Below are 17,700 nucleotides of genomic sequence, written 5' to 3'. Positions count from 1 at the left end.
GAGGAACAAGGAGCGCTGTACTAATGTGGTTGAAGGTAAATGTTTAAGTTTATCCATAAGACAAGAAGTGTGATTTGCTGTCACTTAACATTGTTGCAAGATACCAAGAGTCATGCAACTACTGATGTCAGAAATACAGAGTTTGGCTTATGGGCCATTTGCGACTATGTGTATGGTGTGTGAATCTATTTTAGACCAGATTAAAGGTATGAAAATGGGTTGTTAGGACAGTGGTGAAAATGGGGGACAAGTAAAGGATAGGACACTGGGAGATGAATAAAGGACTGCATCAGGTGGTGGTAGAACACCATAACTATACACTTTTTCACAAGCTAACAGCAGATTTGTACAATTAATTTGACGAATTTGGAAATTTGGATAATCACCACAACAACTTTATAATGTTCTTGCCACTTGACCAAATTAAGGGTGTCATACATATGACAAGTTGAGAGTTTTGTATGGGCATAATTTTGAATATTTTTTTGTGGGATAGGTGCTTTCTTTCCTTTTTTTTTTTTTTTAAGCGGACTGTTTTACATACATACAGGTAGGTAGATAGGGTAGGTTAGGTAGCAGGTGCAGACAGACATGACATACAAGACAGGAATGGGGATTGGCACACAAGGTTGTGACTGCAGATAGGTTTGGGACATTGGAGATGCATCCATGCCCAGCATGAGTACAGTGTAAATCCAGTCTTTATACTTTGAACTTTTCAGTACTGTCTCCTGCCCCAAACACATTGGGCAGTGATGGACAGGGCATGAATTTGACTATTCAATGCAGAAGTTTTTCTTTCTGCCAATGTAGTCATTGACACCCCTCTACATTGCACCCTCACCTATATTGATGGGTGACATAGTCACCATCTCCACTGCCCCTACTACTGGTGAGTACCATTGCACCAGCTCCTGGGGCAGCACTACCTGATACAGGTGGCACAGATAGTGCAGGGCTTGTGAAGACAGTGCTAACAGATTGTGACCCAGAAGTGCTGGATTTTTTTGCTGCCTGTGGTAGAGCTGCCATTGCCACCTGTAGAGAGATGGCAGCCCTAGCCTCTGTGGCTGGTTTAGCTTGCCATGCTAGTGATCACTCATGTTGACACAGGAATTATAGTCTAAATGTCAGTGGAGAAATAAAACAAAACAAAAAAGTATAGCATGGATGGAGATGAAACACAGAAAAATATCATAAATATCATGTAATTGTAATATATCCAAGTCCACTCATACTATTCATAACTGTCACATCTATATATGAATGTGAATACATACATGTGCTTTAAAGTACACATTATTCTCATCAATATTATCAACATTACACAATTACTATGACTGTTGCATATATGCTCTATGCGTTACAACTCATATGATGTGTATGTAAAATGATTAAATTGTTAGTATAAAGTACTGATTGCAAAATTATTAACTTTTAGGTAACATAGACTAATAGCCATTATTTGGATTTAAACCCACAAAGATCTACATTGACTGAAACATTGGCTAATGCAATGTTGCAAGAGCTATCGGGGCAGATACATATGGATTGTTTATATAGCATATGCATACTCTTTTATAGGTTCATAGGTGTTTACTAGGCTAACAACCACAAGAGCCTGTTTAAGCCTAGCTATGCATTCCAAATCAATGACAAGTTATGACACCCTTGATAAGTGTAAGCATGAGCCTGGAAGATGAGCCATTTACAGGTTACCTGTTTGCATTAGACACATAGGTGCAAAACCAGGGATGAATTTCTGGTTTCCCATCCAATTGTCCAAGTTGTACTTGAATTGGATTATGGAGGAACTCTGCTTCACATGGATGGAGAGCCTGTTCCATAGACAGGATAGTCTCTGGGACACATACCTATCTCTCCAGCAGGTCCTATTTATATCACAGGCAAGGTATGGGTAATTCTGGTTCTGTTTATTTTGTGGATATGCAGGAGATCCATCAGAGTGGGGTCTTACAATGCCCTGTATGCCAGGCATAGATATTCCCTCAAAAGCCTCGAGGAGACAAAATAAAGGGATAGGGCCTTGATGCAGTCTGCATAGGAAATTTTACTTATGCTCTGTATTATCTTAGTGAGGAACCGCTGTGGACATTCCAATTGTTGGCTATACCTGCTTATGCTTAGGTACATTCCAAAGGGGGCATTGTACTGAGTGATAGGTCTGATGAATGCCGAAAACAGTGGAACAATATCTTCCTTGAACGTAGATGCCATAATTTTGTTAATAAGTTGCGCAATATAGAATGATTTCTTCACCACTGTAGACACATGATGATCAAAGGCTAGATTACTATCTACGTGTGTCCCTAAGTCCCTGACTACTGGGTCAACTCTAAGGGGTGTGTTTTCAATATGATAGTTACCAGGAGTGGATGACTTGACTGTGTCAAGAACGTATGGTCTGATGTCCACAGAACTGATAAAAATTTGTTTCAGATCATTGCTAATATAAAATTTTTAACTGACATACCTGAACCATACTTACCCTGTGCCTCTCTGAGGTGTTGTAGTCTCCCCCTATGTGTTTGTATTTCCTTCCATCTCTGCAGAAGCTGCACAAAAGAAAAATGAAAAATGAATGAAAAACTTTTCGTGTCGGTAAGTAATGATATTCTTAAACACCAAAGCAAGCGAAAGGAGCAAGGAATAGTTGAAGCAGTTGAGCAGTTTAATAAAAGTAGCGCTTTCGGAAAAAACAATGTTCTTCCTTCTTCAGATATTCAATATCCTGTCTTTAAGCCATTTATACAAACACATCCCAATTAATTATTCAATAATTAATCAATCAATTAACATATTAGGTATAAAATATATAATATATGATACTAAAAAATGCCATACATAAAAAACCCTACGTAAAAGATCTAATAAATGCAACAACCTTAGAAGCCCTAGATGTCATGTACTAAATACATAGAAATGCATAAAGATGCGTTAAGAAACCATATAGCCATATGTACTCTTTAAAGGAGTTTATTCAAAACCTTTTTAAACTAAGCAGTTATTTATAAATAAATTAATGTTTATTAAATGAACTATTTTAATTTATTCAAACTTTTTTGGCTATAGCCTATCGCTTAAGTGCTAAAAGTTTAAGAAAGGATTTAATAGAGATGCTTTCGTTAAGGCCTGGGGAAACATATGCAACAGACCTGATTTGCCATAATAGCTCCTCAATTTCAAGTTTTATCTGCCATGGCCCCCCTCTCTCATCCTGAATTACTTGTTTTAAAATGGTAAATTTAAAAATATGATTGGGAAACAGAAGTATATGTTTTGCTAGGGCGTTTGTCTTGTCCCCTCTAGCTATAGCGTATTGGTGCTCGTATATACGCTGTTTGAATTTTCTTTCTGTCTTCCCTATATAGAAAGCGGGGCAACATTGACAGATTGCTACATAGACAATACTCCTAGAGTCACAATTGTATTTGCCCTGGACCCTATAGTTTTTGCCATTGATTCTAAACTGAAAGGCTGTGTTTATATGTTTACATTGTTGGCAAGCCTCGCATTTGGTTATGCCCCTATTCCTAGGCACCGGTAATTTCTTGTGATATTCAAGTAATGATTTTAAGTTACACCCTCGTCTATAGGTAATTTTCAACTGATCACCAAACAGGCTCTTCAAATGACAGTCTTCAATAATAAGAGCCCAGTTTTTATTTAAAATCTCCCTAATGAAAGCATGATCTAAGTTGTATGTACATATAAAACTAATACTAAATTTGTTAGTACATCCATCTGAATCATTGATCTGTCTGTTTGGCGAGTTATCTTGTTCCACTAGATTGTCCTTCAACAATAAGGGGTTGAAATAACCTATTTGTCTTTTAGTTATAACCTCAGTTCTAATCTTAGAAATTAACATTGTAGGATACCCTCTGTTAGAAAACATATTCCCTATTATCTCACATTCTCTAATGAAATCATTCTCATCAGAAACCATTCTAGCAGCCCTAACCATTTGGCCCTTAACCACAGATTTCTTCTGGTGGTAGGGGTGACAGCTAGAAAAGTGAAGGAGAGAATTGGAATATGTAGGTTTCCTAAAAATGGAACTTTTGAAGGCCCCGTGGGGTATGTCTTTGGACAAATTTATGTCCAGAAAGTTAGTTTCATCATCCTCTAAGTTATAAGTAAATTCGAAAAAATCCGTTAATGATGTAATGGAATTTACAAAATTGTGGACAATTTCGCCAGGGCCATGCCAAAGGAAGAACATGTCGTCTTGGTATCGAGTATACCAGATGACATATTTTTGAAAAAATTTGTTTTTAAACAATAGTGTTCTCTCCCAATGTGCCATGACACAATTAGCGAAACTTCCCCCACATGGGGACCCCATGGCTACCCCAGTTTTTTGTAGGTACATTTCACCTTCAAAAACCATATAGTTGTTGTTAAGAACAATCTCTAATAAGGTCAAAACTACATAAATGGTATTTTCATTAACTTTCTTTTGGATCATAAATTCTCTGGTCCACTCAATGCCTACATTTTGGGGAATAACCGTGTACAAATCCTTGACATCAATTGTCAGGAATTTGTAGTCAGAATGAAATTGAATCTTACTAAGTTCACTAAGGAAACTCCAGGAGTCTTTACATATTTGTTGCTCGTTACGTATTAAAGGTTTCAAAATCGAATCTACATATTTGGCACATCCATAAGTAATGGACCCACGACCATCAACTATAGGTCTAAAAGGGGGGTCGACAATTCTTTTGTGAATCTTGGGTGTGCCAAACAGGGCTGGTGTCCTAGGTGCCAACATAGTTAAAAAATTAAACAAATCAATGTCAATAGCCCTTTCTAGCAACAAATCATCCAACGTCTCCCTAATCATTTTAAAGGATGTATTGATTTCATTTAGACTAACTAATTCATACGTAGTAGCGTCTAAATGCTTACTAATAGATGTGACATATGCTGCATTGTCCATTAGGACCAATCCTCCACCCTTGTCCGGCTTCATTACTCTGATTTTACAGTCTTTAAGTAATTGAATGAAGTCTGTTTGGTTGTTGTTTATGTTGATATTATCCTTCTTATTTATATGTTTAATGTGGGATCGAAAATCAATCTCACACATTTTCTCAAAACAAAGGATGTTTGGGTGCAGAGGTGGGTTATACAGACTGGGCACTCTGAATGATGTGTTACTTAATGAAGAAGAACCTAGTAGAGCAGTCAGGTTAATTTTACACGAAAACAATTTGAGGTCCACGATGGTGTTGACTATGTTCATATGTGAATCAGGAACAAAAGTTAAACCTACTGCAAAGAAATCAATGATATCCTGTGGGATGTTCAAGTCTGTATAATTATAAATATGGAAATCACCCCTTGTGTTAGTCAAAATCTGTGGTTGTAGTGAGTCCATCCTAGTTATTTCCTTCGTCGATTCCTCTTGTTCGTCTTGTTCGTTGTTCTTCCCTGATTGCTCATAGTTGTCGTTTTCTTCCCCTGATTGAGTTGACCCACATGAAAACCCTGGTGAAAACTGGTTGATGGTTGAGGGTTATTGTTAATAAAAACTTGGTGGTTATTATCAGGTTGATTATTCTTAATTCGTTCACTCCTACGTAAAGTAGGTGTTTGCCCCAATACGCTGTCATTATCACATAAATCGTCAATGTTAAGATTTCCATCATTAGGGCCACTGGGTTGATCAGTTAAAGGGTAGCTAGGTGGTGGAGATGGATATGCCTTATTATTAGCATATTGCTGCATATCCCTAGCGATTTTTTTCTTTTTAGTTTCAGTCAATTTATTGATACTTGCTTGTATACTATTAAAAATCCTCATGTACTCATATTTGTACCGAGGAAATTCAGCATTAGATTTAATAGCTTGCTCAAGCAGTTCTAATTCGCTTTTCAGACCAATAACTTCAACTTTATAGTGATTAATGAGTGCCCTAATAAACTCATAACCCTGTTTATTAAACAACTTCAGCAATTCACAATGGAACTCTGATCCATCAATCAGGCCAACAGGGTACCTCCACTGTCTTAGTCCTTTCGGCACTAATTCTTTCTGTAGGCATTCATCCAAATATGAAATTTCTAACTGTAGTTTCCTACAGCGAAACAGCTTTTTATCAAAAACATTGATGTTAGTTAAAAGGTCACTCACCCCTGATGTTCCAGGAGAGGCTGCTGTTTGCATCGACCCATTATCAAAAAACTTCTCGTTGTTAAGAAAAGTTCCAATAGATGGCAAAAGTTCATTATGCGGTGCATTCCCTTCCATTCTTACTTGTGATGTATTATTACTAAGTCCCAGGGCTACTGGAACTCTTTCCGGTATGTTTTTGATAAAAAGCTGTTTCGCTGTAGGAAACTACAGTTAGAAATTTCATATTTGGATGAATGCCTACAGAAAGAATTAGTGCCGAAAGGACTAAGACAGTGGAGGTACCCTGTTGGCCTGATTGATGGATCAGAGTTCCATTGTGAATTGCTGAAGTTGTTTAATAAACAGGGTTATGAGTTTATTAGGGCACTCATTAATCACTATAAAGTTGAAGTTATTGGTCTGAAAAGCGAATTAGAACTGCTTGAGCAAGCTATTAAATCTAATGCTGAATTTCCTCGGTACAAATATGAGTACATGAGGATTTTTAATGGTATACAAGCAAGTATCAATAAATTGACTGAAACTAAAAAGAAAAAAATCGCTAGGGATATGCAGCAATATGCTAATAATAAGGCATATCCATCTCCACCACCTAGCTACGCTTTAACTGATCAACCCAGTGGCCCTAATGATGGAAATCTTAACATTGACGATTTATGTGATAATGACAGCGTATTGGGGCAAACACCTACTTTACGTAGGAGTGAACGAATTAAGAATAATCAACCTGATAATAACCACCAAGTTTTTATTAACAATAACCCTCAACCATCAACCAGTTTTCACCAGGGTTTTCATGAGGGTCAACTCAATCAGGGGAAGAAAACGACAACTATGAGCAATCAGGGAAGAACAACGAACAAGACGAACAAGAGGAATCGACGAAGGAAATAACTAGGATGGACTCACTACAACCACAGATTTTGACTAACACAAGGGGTGATTTCCATATTTATAATTATACAGACTTGAACATCCCACAGGATATCATTGATTTCTTTGCAGTAGGTTTAACTTTTGTTCCTGATTCACATATGAACATAGTCAACACCATCGTGGACCTCAAATTGTTTTCACGTAAAATTAACCTGACTGCTCTACTAGGTTCTTCTTCATTAAGTAACACATCATTCAGAGTGCCCAGTCTGTATAACCCACCTCTGCACCCAAACATCCTTTGTTTTGAGAAAATGTGTGAGATTGATTTTCGATCCCACATTAAACATATAAATAAGAAGGATAATATCAACATAAACAACAACCAAACAGACTTCATTCAATTACTTAAAGACTTTAAAATCAGAGTAATGAAGCCGGACAAGGGTGGAGGATTGGTCCTAATGGACCATGCAGCATATGTCACATCTATTAGTAAGCATTTAGACGCTACTACGTATGAATTAGTTAGTCTAAATGAAATCAATACATCCTTTAAAATGATTAGGGAGACGCTGGATGATTTGTTGCTAGAAAGGGCTATTGACATTGATTTGTTTAATTTTTTAACTATGTTGGCACCTAGGACACCAGCCCTGTTTGGCACACCCAAGATTCACAAAAGAATTGTCGACCCCCCTTTTAGACCTATAGTTGATGGTCGTGGGTCCATTACTTATGGATGTGCCAAATATGTAGATTCGATTTTGAAACCTTTAATACATAACAAGCAACAAATATGTAAAGACTCCTGGAGTTTCCTTAGTGAACTTAGTAAGATTCAATTTCATTCTGACTACAAATTCCTGACAATTGATGTCAAGGATTTGTATACGGTTATTCCCCAAGATGTAGGCATTGAGTGGACCAGAGAATTTATGGTCCAAAAGAAAGTTAGTGAAAATACCATTTATGTAGTTTTGACCTTATTGGAGATTGTTCTTAACAACAACTATATGGTTTTTGAAGGTAAAGTGTACCTACAAAAAACTGGGGTGGCCATGGGGTCCCCATGCGGGGGAAGTTTCGCTAATTGTGTCATGGCACATTGGGAGAGAACACTATTGTTTAAAAACAAATTTTTCCAAAAATATGTCGCTTGGTATATTCGATACCAAGACGACATGTTCTTCCTTTGGCATGGCCCTGGCGAGATTGTCCACAATTTTGTAAATTCCATTACATCATTAACTGATTTTTTTGAATTTACTTACAACTTAGAGGATGACGAAACTAACTTTTTGGACATAAATTTGTCCAAAGATATACCCCACGGGGCCTTCAAAAGTACCATTTTTAGGAAACCTACATATTCCAACTCTCTCCTTCACTTTTCTAGCTGTCACCCCTACCATCAGAAGAAATCTGTGGTTAAGGGCCAAATGGTTAGGGCTGCTAGAATGGTTTCTGATGAGAATGATTTCATTAGAGAATGTGAGACAATAGGGAATATGTTTTCTAACAGAGGGTATCCCACAATGTTAATTTCTAAGATTAGAACTGAGGTTATAACTAAAAGACAAATAGGCTATTTTAACCCCTTATTGTTGAAGGACAATGTAGTGGAACAAGATAACTTGCCAAACAGACAGATTAACGATCTAGATGCATGTACTAATAAATTTAGTATTAGTTTTATATGTACATACAACTTAGATCATGCTTCCATTAGGGAGATTTTGAATAAAAACTGGGCTCTTATTATTGAAGACTGTCATTTGAAGAGCCTGTTTGGTGATTAGTTGAAAATTACCTATAGACGAGGGTGTAACTTAAAATCATTACTTGAATATCACAAGAAATTACCGGTGCCTAGGAATAGGGGCATAACCAAATGCGGGGCTTGCCAACAATGTAAACATATAAACACAGCCTTTCAGTTTAGAATCAATGGCAAAAACTATAGGGTCCAGGGCAAATACAATTGTGACTCTAGGAGTATTGTCTATGTAGCAATCTGTCAATGTTGCCCCGCTTTCTACATAGGGAAGACAGAAAGAAAATTCAAACAGCGTATATACGAGCATCAATACGCTATAGCTAGAGGTGATAAGACAAACGCCCTAGCAAAACATATACTTCTGTTTCCCAATCATATTTTTAAATATACCATACTAAAACAAGTAATTCAGGATGAGAGAGGGGGGCCATGGCAGATAAAGCTTGAAATTGAGGAGTTATTATGGCAGATCAGGTCTGTTGCATATGTCTCCCCAGGTCTAAATGAAACTATCTCTATTAAACCCTTTCTTAAACTCTTAGCACTTAAGCGATAGGCTATAGCCAAGAAAGTTTGAATAAATTAAAATAGTTCATTTAATTAACACTAATTTATTTATAAATAACTGCTGGCTTTAAAAAGGTTTTGAATAAACTCCTTTAAAGAGTACATATGGCTATATGGTTTCTTAACGCATCTTTATGCATTTTTATGTATTTAGTTCATGACATCTAGGGCTTCTAAGGTTGTTGCATTTATTAGATCTTTTACGTAGGGTTTTTTATGTATGGCATTTTTTAGTATCATATATTATATATTTTATACCTAATATGTTAATTGATTGATTAATTATTGAATAATTAATTGGGATGTGTTTGTATAAATGGCTTAAAGACAGGATATTGAATATCTGAAGAAGGAAGAACATTGGTTTTTCCGAAAGCGCTAATTTTATTAAACTGCTCAACTGCTTCAACTATTCCTTGCTCCTTTCGCTTGTTTTGGTGTTTAATAGTTCCAGATTAAGTTTGTTTCAAGTTGTCAAGTAATGATATTCTATTTCCTAGTAAAGGCTCCTTGTGCTTTCTCAGCTCATGTGAGTCATGGGTCTTAATATATTCCTCCTATTAACTATGAAGGTCCTGCTTGAGCCTTTTAGTTTCACTGTAATAGTAAAGACATTCAGCAATGTACTGGATGCCAATTGCACTGGTGACAGGCGTGAACAAGATATTCCAAACCTCACCTTGTACTGAAACCCAGCATAGTCTCTCTGCAGCAGCAGTTAGCACCTCCTGACACCACCTTTATGCTTTAAGTGAAGCACAACCCTCGCCATCATCTGCCATGTCTTCTCAAAGGTAATGGGAAAACTGGCAGGGAATTGGTTCCCAGTTCAGATCTTACATGTACCATCTGTACTCATTGATGGACAAGCTGGAGAACAGCATTTTTTTACAGAATGTGCAGAAATGATAAGAAATGTATGTATGATTTTTTTTAATGTCCATTTTAGGTGAAAATCATGGCAGTCAGGCTTGGCCATGTGTGCTGACCAGTGTATGTACAAATGCTCCATAGTGATTCAAGCAAGTGCTCAGTTACATTTCAAATGATATATTTCCACCTCTGGACATGTCTTCTGGGATAGTTGAAAGTATTTATAACAAGAACAATGCCACAAACAAATATGTTTTAAAAATCTCCAAGATGCGGTTGCTGTCATTCAGTGTGTCCTTACATAAATTTTTTAAGCAATACAAACTGTCTTGGGGGCATGAAAAATGTTAGTAAGTGTAAGTGATATCACCTTAGAATTGAAGCCATAACAAAAAGGAGAATGAACTTCTTTATTCTGTGTATTAACTGTTTATGCCACAGGAGAACTGACATTCTCAGGGTGTTAAGTTGAAGTATACAAATCAAAAAGATTATATAGTTGCCTACTTTGGAAAACCCTATAGTTGTTGTTTGAGGTGTCTCTCTGTTGGAGGAATCATTTGATGAAAATTATATGTTTCTGTGGAATATTTTCCATTGCATTTACTTTTTCTAATACTTTCAGGATTAACTAACATGTGCCACAGCCAAGCTAATTTGCAGAGCTGACAACAGTCTTGGCTCATGTGTATTTTTTCCTGAGGATTTGCCATGTGTAGTGAATGCCACTTACTTACAGTCATTCCTGCATTCTGACAGGTTCCCATGCCAATTGCAGTGCAAAAAAAAAATGAAGACTTTTAAAATACCTATTTTTTTAATGACCTGTTATTTTCATTCATATCATGTTGCATTTATGGTATAATGCATATTGGGCTGCGGTTCATACAGAGTTTGCCAGACATCATGTTATACACAGCATATATCAGTGCAATGTACATTTAGAATAATGAAAAATATACCCCACTGAAGCTATGATCATACATATGAGTACTGCAGGTACCATAGATCACATCATCTTGCTTAGCATCCATTATACACATTTGTGTTGCAACATTCACATTTTAAACTGCAAGTGTAGTTTTGGTTCAAGTAATGAACTGTAATGAACATTTAAGGTAAACTAAATCTCATGTAGATGAAACCCTGCACTGCCTCTGCTGTTATGCAAAATGTACGTCACTAACATGTTGATCCACCAAGAAATCTATTTAACGGCTGTATTTTCTGCTGTCACTTCTGTCCAAAGTGCTGAATGACATGCACCATCACCAGGCTCATTTGTGTAACTGACAGCTAAGTCTTTATGCATGTGAAATCATTTTGGGGGTTTTTGCTTTGGGAACTAAACTACCATTCAGTGGAGGGCATCACTGAGAGGCCAAGATACGCAATGCCAAATGTCACGCAAAGGATAAAGCCAAAACAAAAATAAAATTAATCACAAATCAGTGAGATGATGTCTTAATTTTGTGTCCTGATGCATGAAACATTGACAATTATTAACAGCTTTTATCCCCTGAACATTTACACAGCAATGTATAAAAAGTCAAGCACATGTACTCAGCTTTGTGCATTTAACATTTTCATTTAGGCAGCAATATGGCATTGCTATCATGCAGTTATCATTTTTCCTCTCACAGTACAATTTCTGGTGAATGCAATCATTGCAGAAGTGCTGATAGTCAAGCATGTGTGATTAGAAACAACAGTCTGCAAGACAAGATCATACTATTTCCTTTTATGTACATTAGTCCCCTTGTAATCCCTTTGTACTGTGACATCATGATATGTTGCAGTGAGTTTGATTTTTGTTTCTGTATGGCTGTAGTGGTTATACATGCTTACAGACACTTTGTCTTCACAGTCACATAACCTTGTTACAAAATGTTAAATAAATGCATGTATCAAGGCTCTGTCCAAAGTCAGTAAGCATACGTGAAACCTCAGGAAGACATATTTCTCTGATACATCCTCTGTAAGTGTACTTCTCATTAAAGGAAGTGCTAAACAAGTAATTAAAATTGTAGAACAGCAACTCATTACCTAGTCAAAGTTCTTAATGTTTACTCTTGTACAGCTCAGGGGTGTGCATGTACTGTGCAGGCTCTAACCACGTTACCTACTTCAGCGCCTTGAGCTAATTAAGTGATTCAGGAATAATAATGAGTGGGCACTTAATTTACATATTCATCATGCTCTAGGGTTCAATCTCCACTATATAAGCAGAGCCTGGGGCTACGGAACATCCATCCTGCTATGGAAGACTGGTTTCCCAAGTGCTGCAAAACAAAACTACTGTTGCTAAATGTTAGAACAGTTGCATTTCTAATGCTTTTTGTATTTACCACGGCATGTAATGTTTTTTACAAGTACTGTATATAAATTTATATTTTGAATGCTTTCAGTGCAATGAGTGCTGTCTAACTTTGAATAGTTTTGTAATGAGCTGAATAACAATGGTTATTGTAGTGCTGCTTTACTTCTATTTCATAGGTTCCTGACAACATTCTGAGGGTGTTGACACAAGTCTGACTTTGGAAGCTTATGCAGTTTATATGTCAAGGTATGTGAAGTTCTTTATAAGTATTGCATACAGATTTATATTTTGAATTATTTAAACTGCAATAAGAGCTGTCTAAATTTCAATAGTCGTGCTTATGATGAATAGAATAACAGTTGTTATTGTACTGCTGCTTTACTTTTGTTTCATGGCCTCCTGACAACATTCTGAGGATGTTGGCACATGCCTGACTTTGAATGCTTATGTATGTTATCATTACATTAAGAAACTGCTGTCTGTTTATGCTGTTCTATCTGCATGGTATTTGTATATCAGAGTATACTTCTGTGTCCCTGATAAAATCTTTGGTTCCATTCTATAGTCGTATGTAATTGTCAGTGGAGGAAGATGCACATAGTGATTGTATAGGTCTTGCACTGAAATAAAAGTTCAGATATATTTTTTATGGTGATGCCTGTACAATGAGTTTTCCTTATAACCTATATCCCCTGCTGTTGTGTATTGTGTCTGATATATTTTTTCTTTTTTCACTTCACATCACCGATATGGTACAAAAACAAAAAAAGAAAGCATCAGTCTCCCAGAAAACCTCCATTCTCAGATACTGCAAATGAGGTCTTAGTCCAGGATCTCTGTCTCTATCGGCCATGACTCTCAGATGGCCATCAAGCTGACGAGCCCTTCTGTGACTGTGTCTGGTAGCAGGTGGTCAGTGATGGTAATGCTGTGAGTGCCAGGACTGTACCTGCAAGACTGTCAGACATAAGTCAAGTGTTATTGTCACTGATACTCTCTGTAGAGCCAAGCTGTGGTAATGGACATGGGGACAGAGGTGGAAGACAGACGCATGACGTCAGCTACTGATACTGCAGGCGTGTCATTCAAATATATATATGAAATTGTAGGGGATTAAGGGTTTTCTAAATTTGTCTTATGCTTTATGCTTATAATACCTCTGTTAACTCCAACTTGTGTGTCTAGAAGTATCTGGCATTGAGGTTCAATGACCACCTGCACATGGTATAGCCATACTGTGTTACTGTAAACGTTGTTTACATTTGCATGCGTTGTTGATTTATTCCGGTGTAAGTAACATATTGTGATAATTTATTTACATTTCTACTGTTTGTCTGTATTTCTATTTTTGGTATATGCACAGGTGAAGTTGGTACCAGCACTAAGCTCCAACTGCCTGCTATTGGAAGATTGGTGACCTCTGACAATGATAGCGATGATGAATAGGCATAGTCTGTGGTTGCAGAAGGGATGTCTGACATACAGGATGAATCTCCCAGAACCCCTCCCCGTGGTCTGGACATGGTCAGCATACCTATCCATAGCCATGACACAAAACCATCTGAGAGTGGACAGTTTGATGGGGATATGGTTTATCAGTGTAGTGTGATTACCTCTGTTGCAGGTAAGGCAGAATTTTCTCCTAGCTTTTGTAAGGGTGAAATACCCCACAGGGGTCTCGATAGAGATGCACAGGGAAGGCATGATTACCGCCTTTTGCCTGATGTTGGCATGTCAATATCTGCCTCTCAACATACGTGCAGGGGCATTGTGGAGATAATGGTAAGTTTCACCAGGGCCTTCAAAGAAGTACTCAGAGTAATGTATGTCAAAGAAATACTCAGAGTAATGTATGTCAAAGAAGTACTCAGAGTAATGTATGTCAAAGAAATACTCAGAGTAATGTAGGTCATGACATCTGACAGAGGAGACCTCATGAACCGTGTGTTTGACTCCTTGGACTAGATAACTGACAAACTGGGCCATGCAGTGTCTTTTATGTAAAGTCTATTGGGGGAGGGTCAGAAACCACAAGGCCAGACCGCTAGAACATCATCAGATGTTAGCCAATCAATAGTGGTACTACTTTCACTGTTCCATCAGTGGTGGAGGTGTCCACAACTAGATGCGGTCAGCCATGAGGTTGTAGTGTAGGATGTAGTCATGATGAAAGTTTGTCCAGTAAAAAATACTCACATTCAGGTAGTACCTCAACATTTAGCCATAGTCATTAAACTAGCAGTGCAACTCCTGGCAGAGGAAATGTACATGGCCGGGGTGGCAATACTGAACTGGAACCTCTACCATTGGTTTGATCTGTGTATGTTGCATATATTATTCACATAGGTTAAAGATGATGTTCCTGTATAGCTGACACACCTGTCCAGGATGCCAGGGACTACACTGCTGTGGCTGTGTTCCTGCAGACCCACAACACAGTACACCTTACATTGCCCAAGACAACTCACACACACACACACACACACACACACACACACACACACACACACACACACACACACACACACACACACACACACACACACACATACACACACACATATTGTGCATTGTTCTGTCTGCCGAGATCATCTGCAGATGCAGGTTTCTCATTTAACTCCTCATCTGTGTCTGCTGGCTCTGCCAGTTTTGCTGGGAAATGTAGTCTCTGTCCTGGGTCTTCCTCTTCCAACTGTTTCCTGAGTATGATATAATGTAAGATGGCACAGACAGGCCGGTATTTCACAGAGGAGGCAGGACCATACTGCATTGCAACTCCAAATGTATCTAAGCATCGGAAACTTGAATTGAGCAGGCTAAATACATGCTCAGTGATATTTCTAGTCTGTGTGTGTGCATTGTTGTAACTTTGTTCAGTGGGATTGTGTTCTTTTCTCACAGGAGTCATGAGCCAAGGTTCTAGTCCATATCCTGCATCCTCTACCAGCTGACCTTGTGGAAAGTCACCCCTTGAAAACTTTAGGTAGTGGTCAAAGGTGTGCCATATGTGTGAGTCATGGAAACTGCTCAGTTAACTTGTCACCACCTGACAGTTGATGGATTGATAGCCTTTACTCTTTATGTATCTCCATCCTGGTTTACCAGATGGAGCATTTATTTGTTTTATTTCAATGTGAGTGTAGTCTTTGGCTCCCCAAATACCTCAGAGAAATGTGCTATGGCATAGAAATTTTGCATGGTTGTAGCCCTCTCTTCTGGGGTATGAGAAAACATATACACTCTCCCACACATTGCAACAGTTGCATTGAGAAGCTCATGGAGTATTATTGAGGTAGAGGCCTGTGAAACCTCCACTTTGTCCCCTGTGGGTTGCTGAAAAGTCCTTGTAGGTACTATGCATAATCATAATCATGCCTTAGTCTCAGCTGAGATGTGTCCTCCATGATTCCCATGGTGCCTCAGGTAAGGATGTCAGATGTTCACTATGTGTTCTATAGTATTCTTGCCCACCCCGTGACTCTATTATTTCTATTTCTATTTCATGTAGTGCATTATAGGTCAAGTGTGGACTAAACACCCTATGTCTTCTAGGCGGATGTTTGATGGCAGAAGCAGCACATAGTATCTGACCCTATTGTACATATAGATTTACAATGACTGTGCAACCCCCAACAGTTTTCAAAGATTCTTTGTGACTGTATTCCATAATGTCTTGGAATTCAGAGCTAACGTGTGTGTTGCTCTCATTTTATATATCTCTGAATTACTCTGTCATGATTATTTGCTTCATTAGCATATAATATTTATTTGCTTATTATTATTTTCAACTCCTAATCTTTGTTTTGGTGCCAGTTCAGATGTGTACTGCTGTTTGCTAAATTGCAAACAGCTCGCTCATTGCTACATGTGACTCAGACTTAGCTGAACATGTAGCCATTCATGAATCTTGGTCAGTATCTTAAAAATGGCATTCATTGGCCATTACATCTATGGGAATCTATAACACTAGGCTTAAATGAAATATTATGCATCAGACCAGAATTAAGGTAATACTTTTTATTTCACTCACATACATATATATATATGGTTCTACCTGACATAATTCGACAGTCCATAAACACCGAAACCACACACACAAAACAACGAAACCCATACCGTCACTACTCGCACTTACCTACCCCGCCTCCTAAACCTAACTCACGTGGTCGGTCTTTGCATTGTCGATGTTCTCTGCACCCCATGATTCGGCCGTCTTCTTCTCGCGCCTTCTTCTGTCTGATCTCGATGTCGTCGGTTCAGCTGTCAAAAGCATCAGTCAGATATATATATATATATATATATATATATATATATATATATATATATATATATATATATTGTTTCATTTTTTGAACTTTCAACTCATATTTGAATTGATTTTCAAATAAGAAAATGTATTTGCCTAACTGCTGTATTAAGGTAAATGATCGGCATAGTTTAATTATGTAAGAAGTCATGTAAATCTGTGTGTATGTTTGTGTGTGTGTGTGTGTGTGTGTGTGTGTGTGTGTGTGTGTGTGTGTGTGTGTGTGTGTGTGTGTGTGTGTATATATATATATATATAGATAGATAGATAGATAGATAAATAAGTTTTATAACAGGTCTGAAATTATTCTATATTCCATATCAATCAGAAATTTTCAGTACCATATATTGGAGTGTCATAGACTTTTGAGATCTTGAATTCTGACTTAGATTAAAAGGCACTGTATTGTGAAAGTTTCTGAGCTAATTAAATCTTATGGGGTATGAGCAGTGAGATTGAAATAAAATAATTTACTTCTAATCTGGAGGGTTCTTTTTAACTTGGACAGTTTTCAAAATGTGGGGCCAACAAATTCATTATGCCTGTCATATGATACTGTTATATGAACAGAGGCTGCAGTGACTGTGAAATTCAATGACAGCCAAATGATCCTTTCTTGAAAATGGTGTCGAAGTTGATGTAAGGTTCCAAAATCTCTGTGTACATTCACCTCCATAAGGAAAGAGTAAATCACCTCTGTGCAGTATACAGAATGCAGTAGATGTACAGAATGTAAGCTGAATCTCTGTGCCAAGTCAAAACAGCTAGAAGATTGTGTTTTAAGCATGTGGCACACTGTAACCCTCATTTTTT

At 37.6% G+C, this 17,700-nt stretch overlaps 1 long non-coding RNA gene across 1 annotated transcript in view; it reads left to right on the top strand.

Annotated features, from left to right (window-relative positions):
• Positions 1 to 17,700, top strand: part of LOC122800881 — a 1,528,016-nt gene that overhangs the window by 1,059,116 nt on the left and 451,200 nt on the right. Inside the window, exon 2 of the long non-coding RNA XR_006364654.1 lies at positions 12,758 to 12,827. This is a non-coding gene — a long non-coding RNA (uncharacterized LOC122800881). The remainder of the gene's footprint in view (positions 1 to 12,757; positions 12,828 to 17,700) is intronic.

The sequence above is a fragment of the Protopterus annectens genome, chromosome 4.part1 (genome assembly GCF_019279795.1).
Source record: "Protopterus annectens isolate FY-2018-M chromosome 4.part1, PAN1.0, whole genome shotgun sequence".
Lineage (NCBI taxonomy): Eukaryota > Metazoa > Chordata > Ceratodontiformes > Protopteridae > Protopterus > Protopterus annectens.
This window is presented reverse-complemented; position numbering and strand designations above follow the sequence as displayed.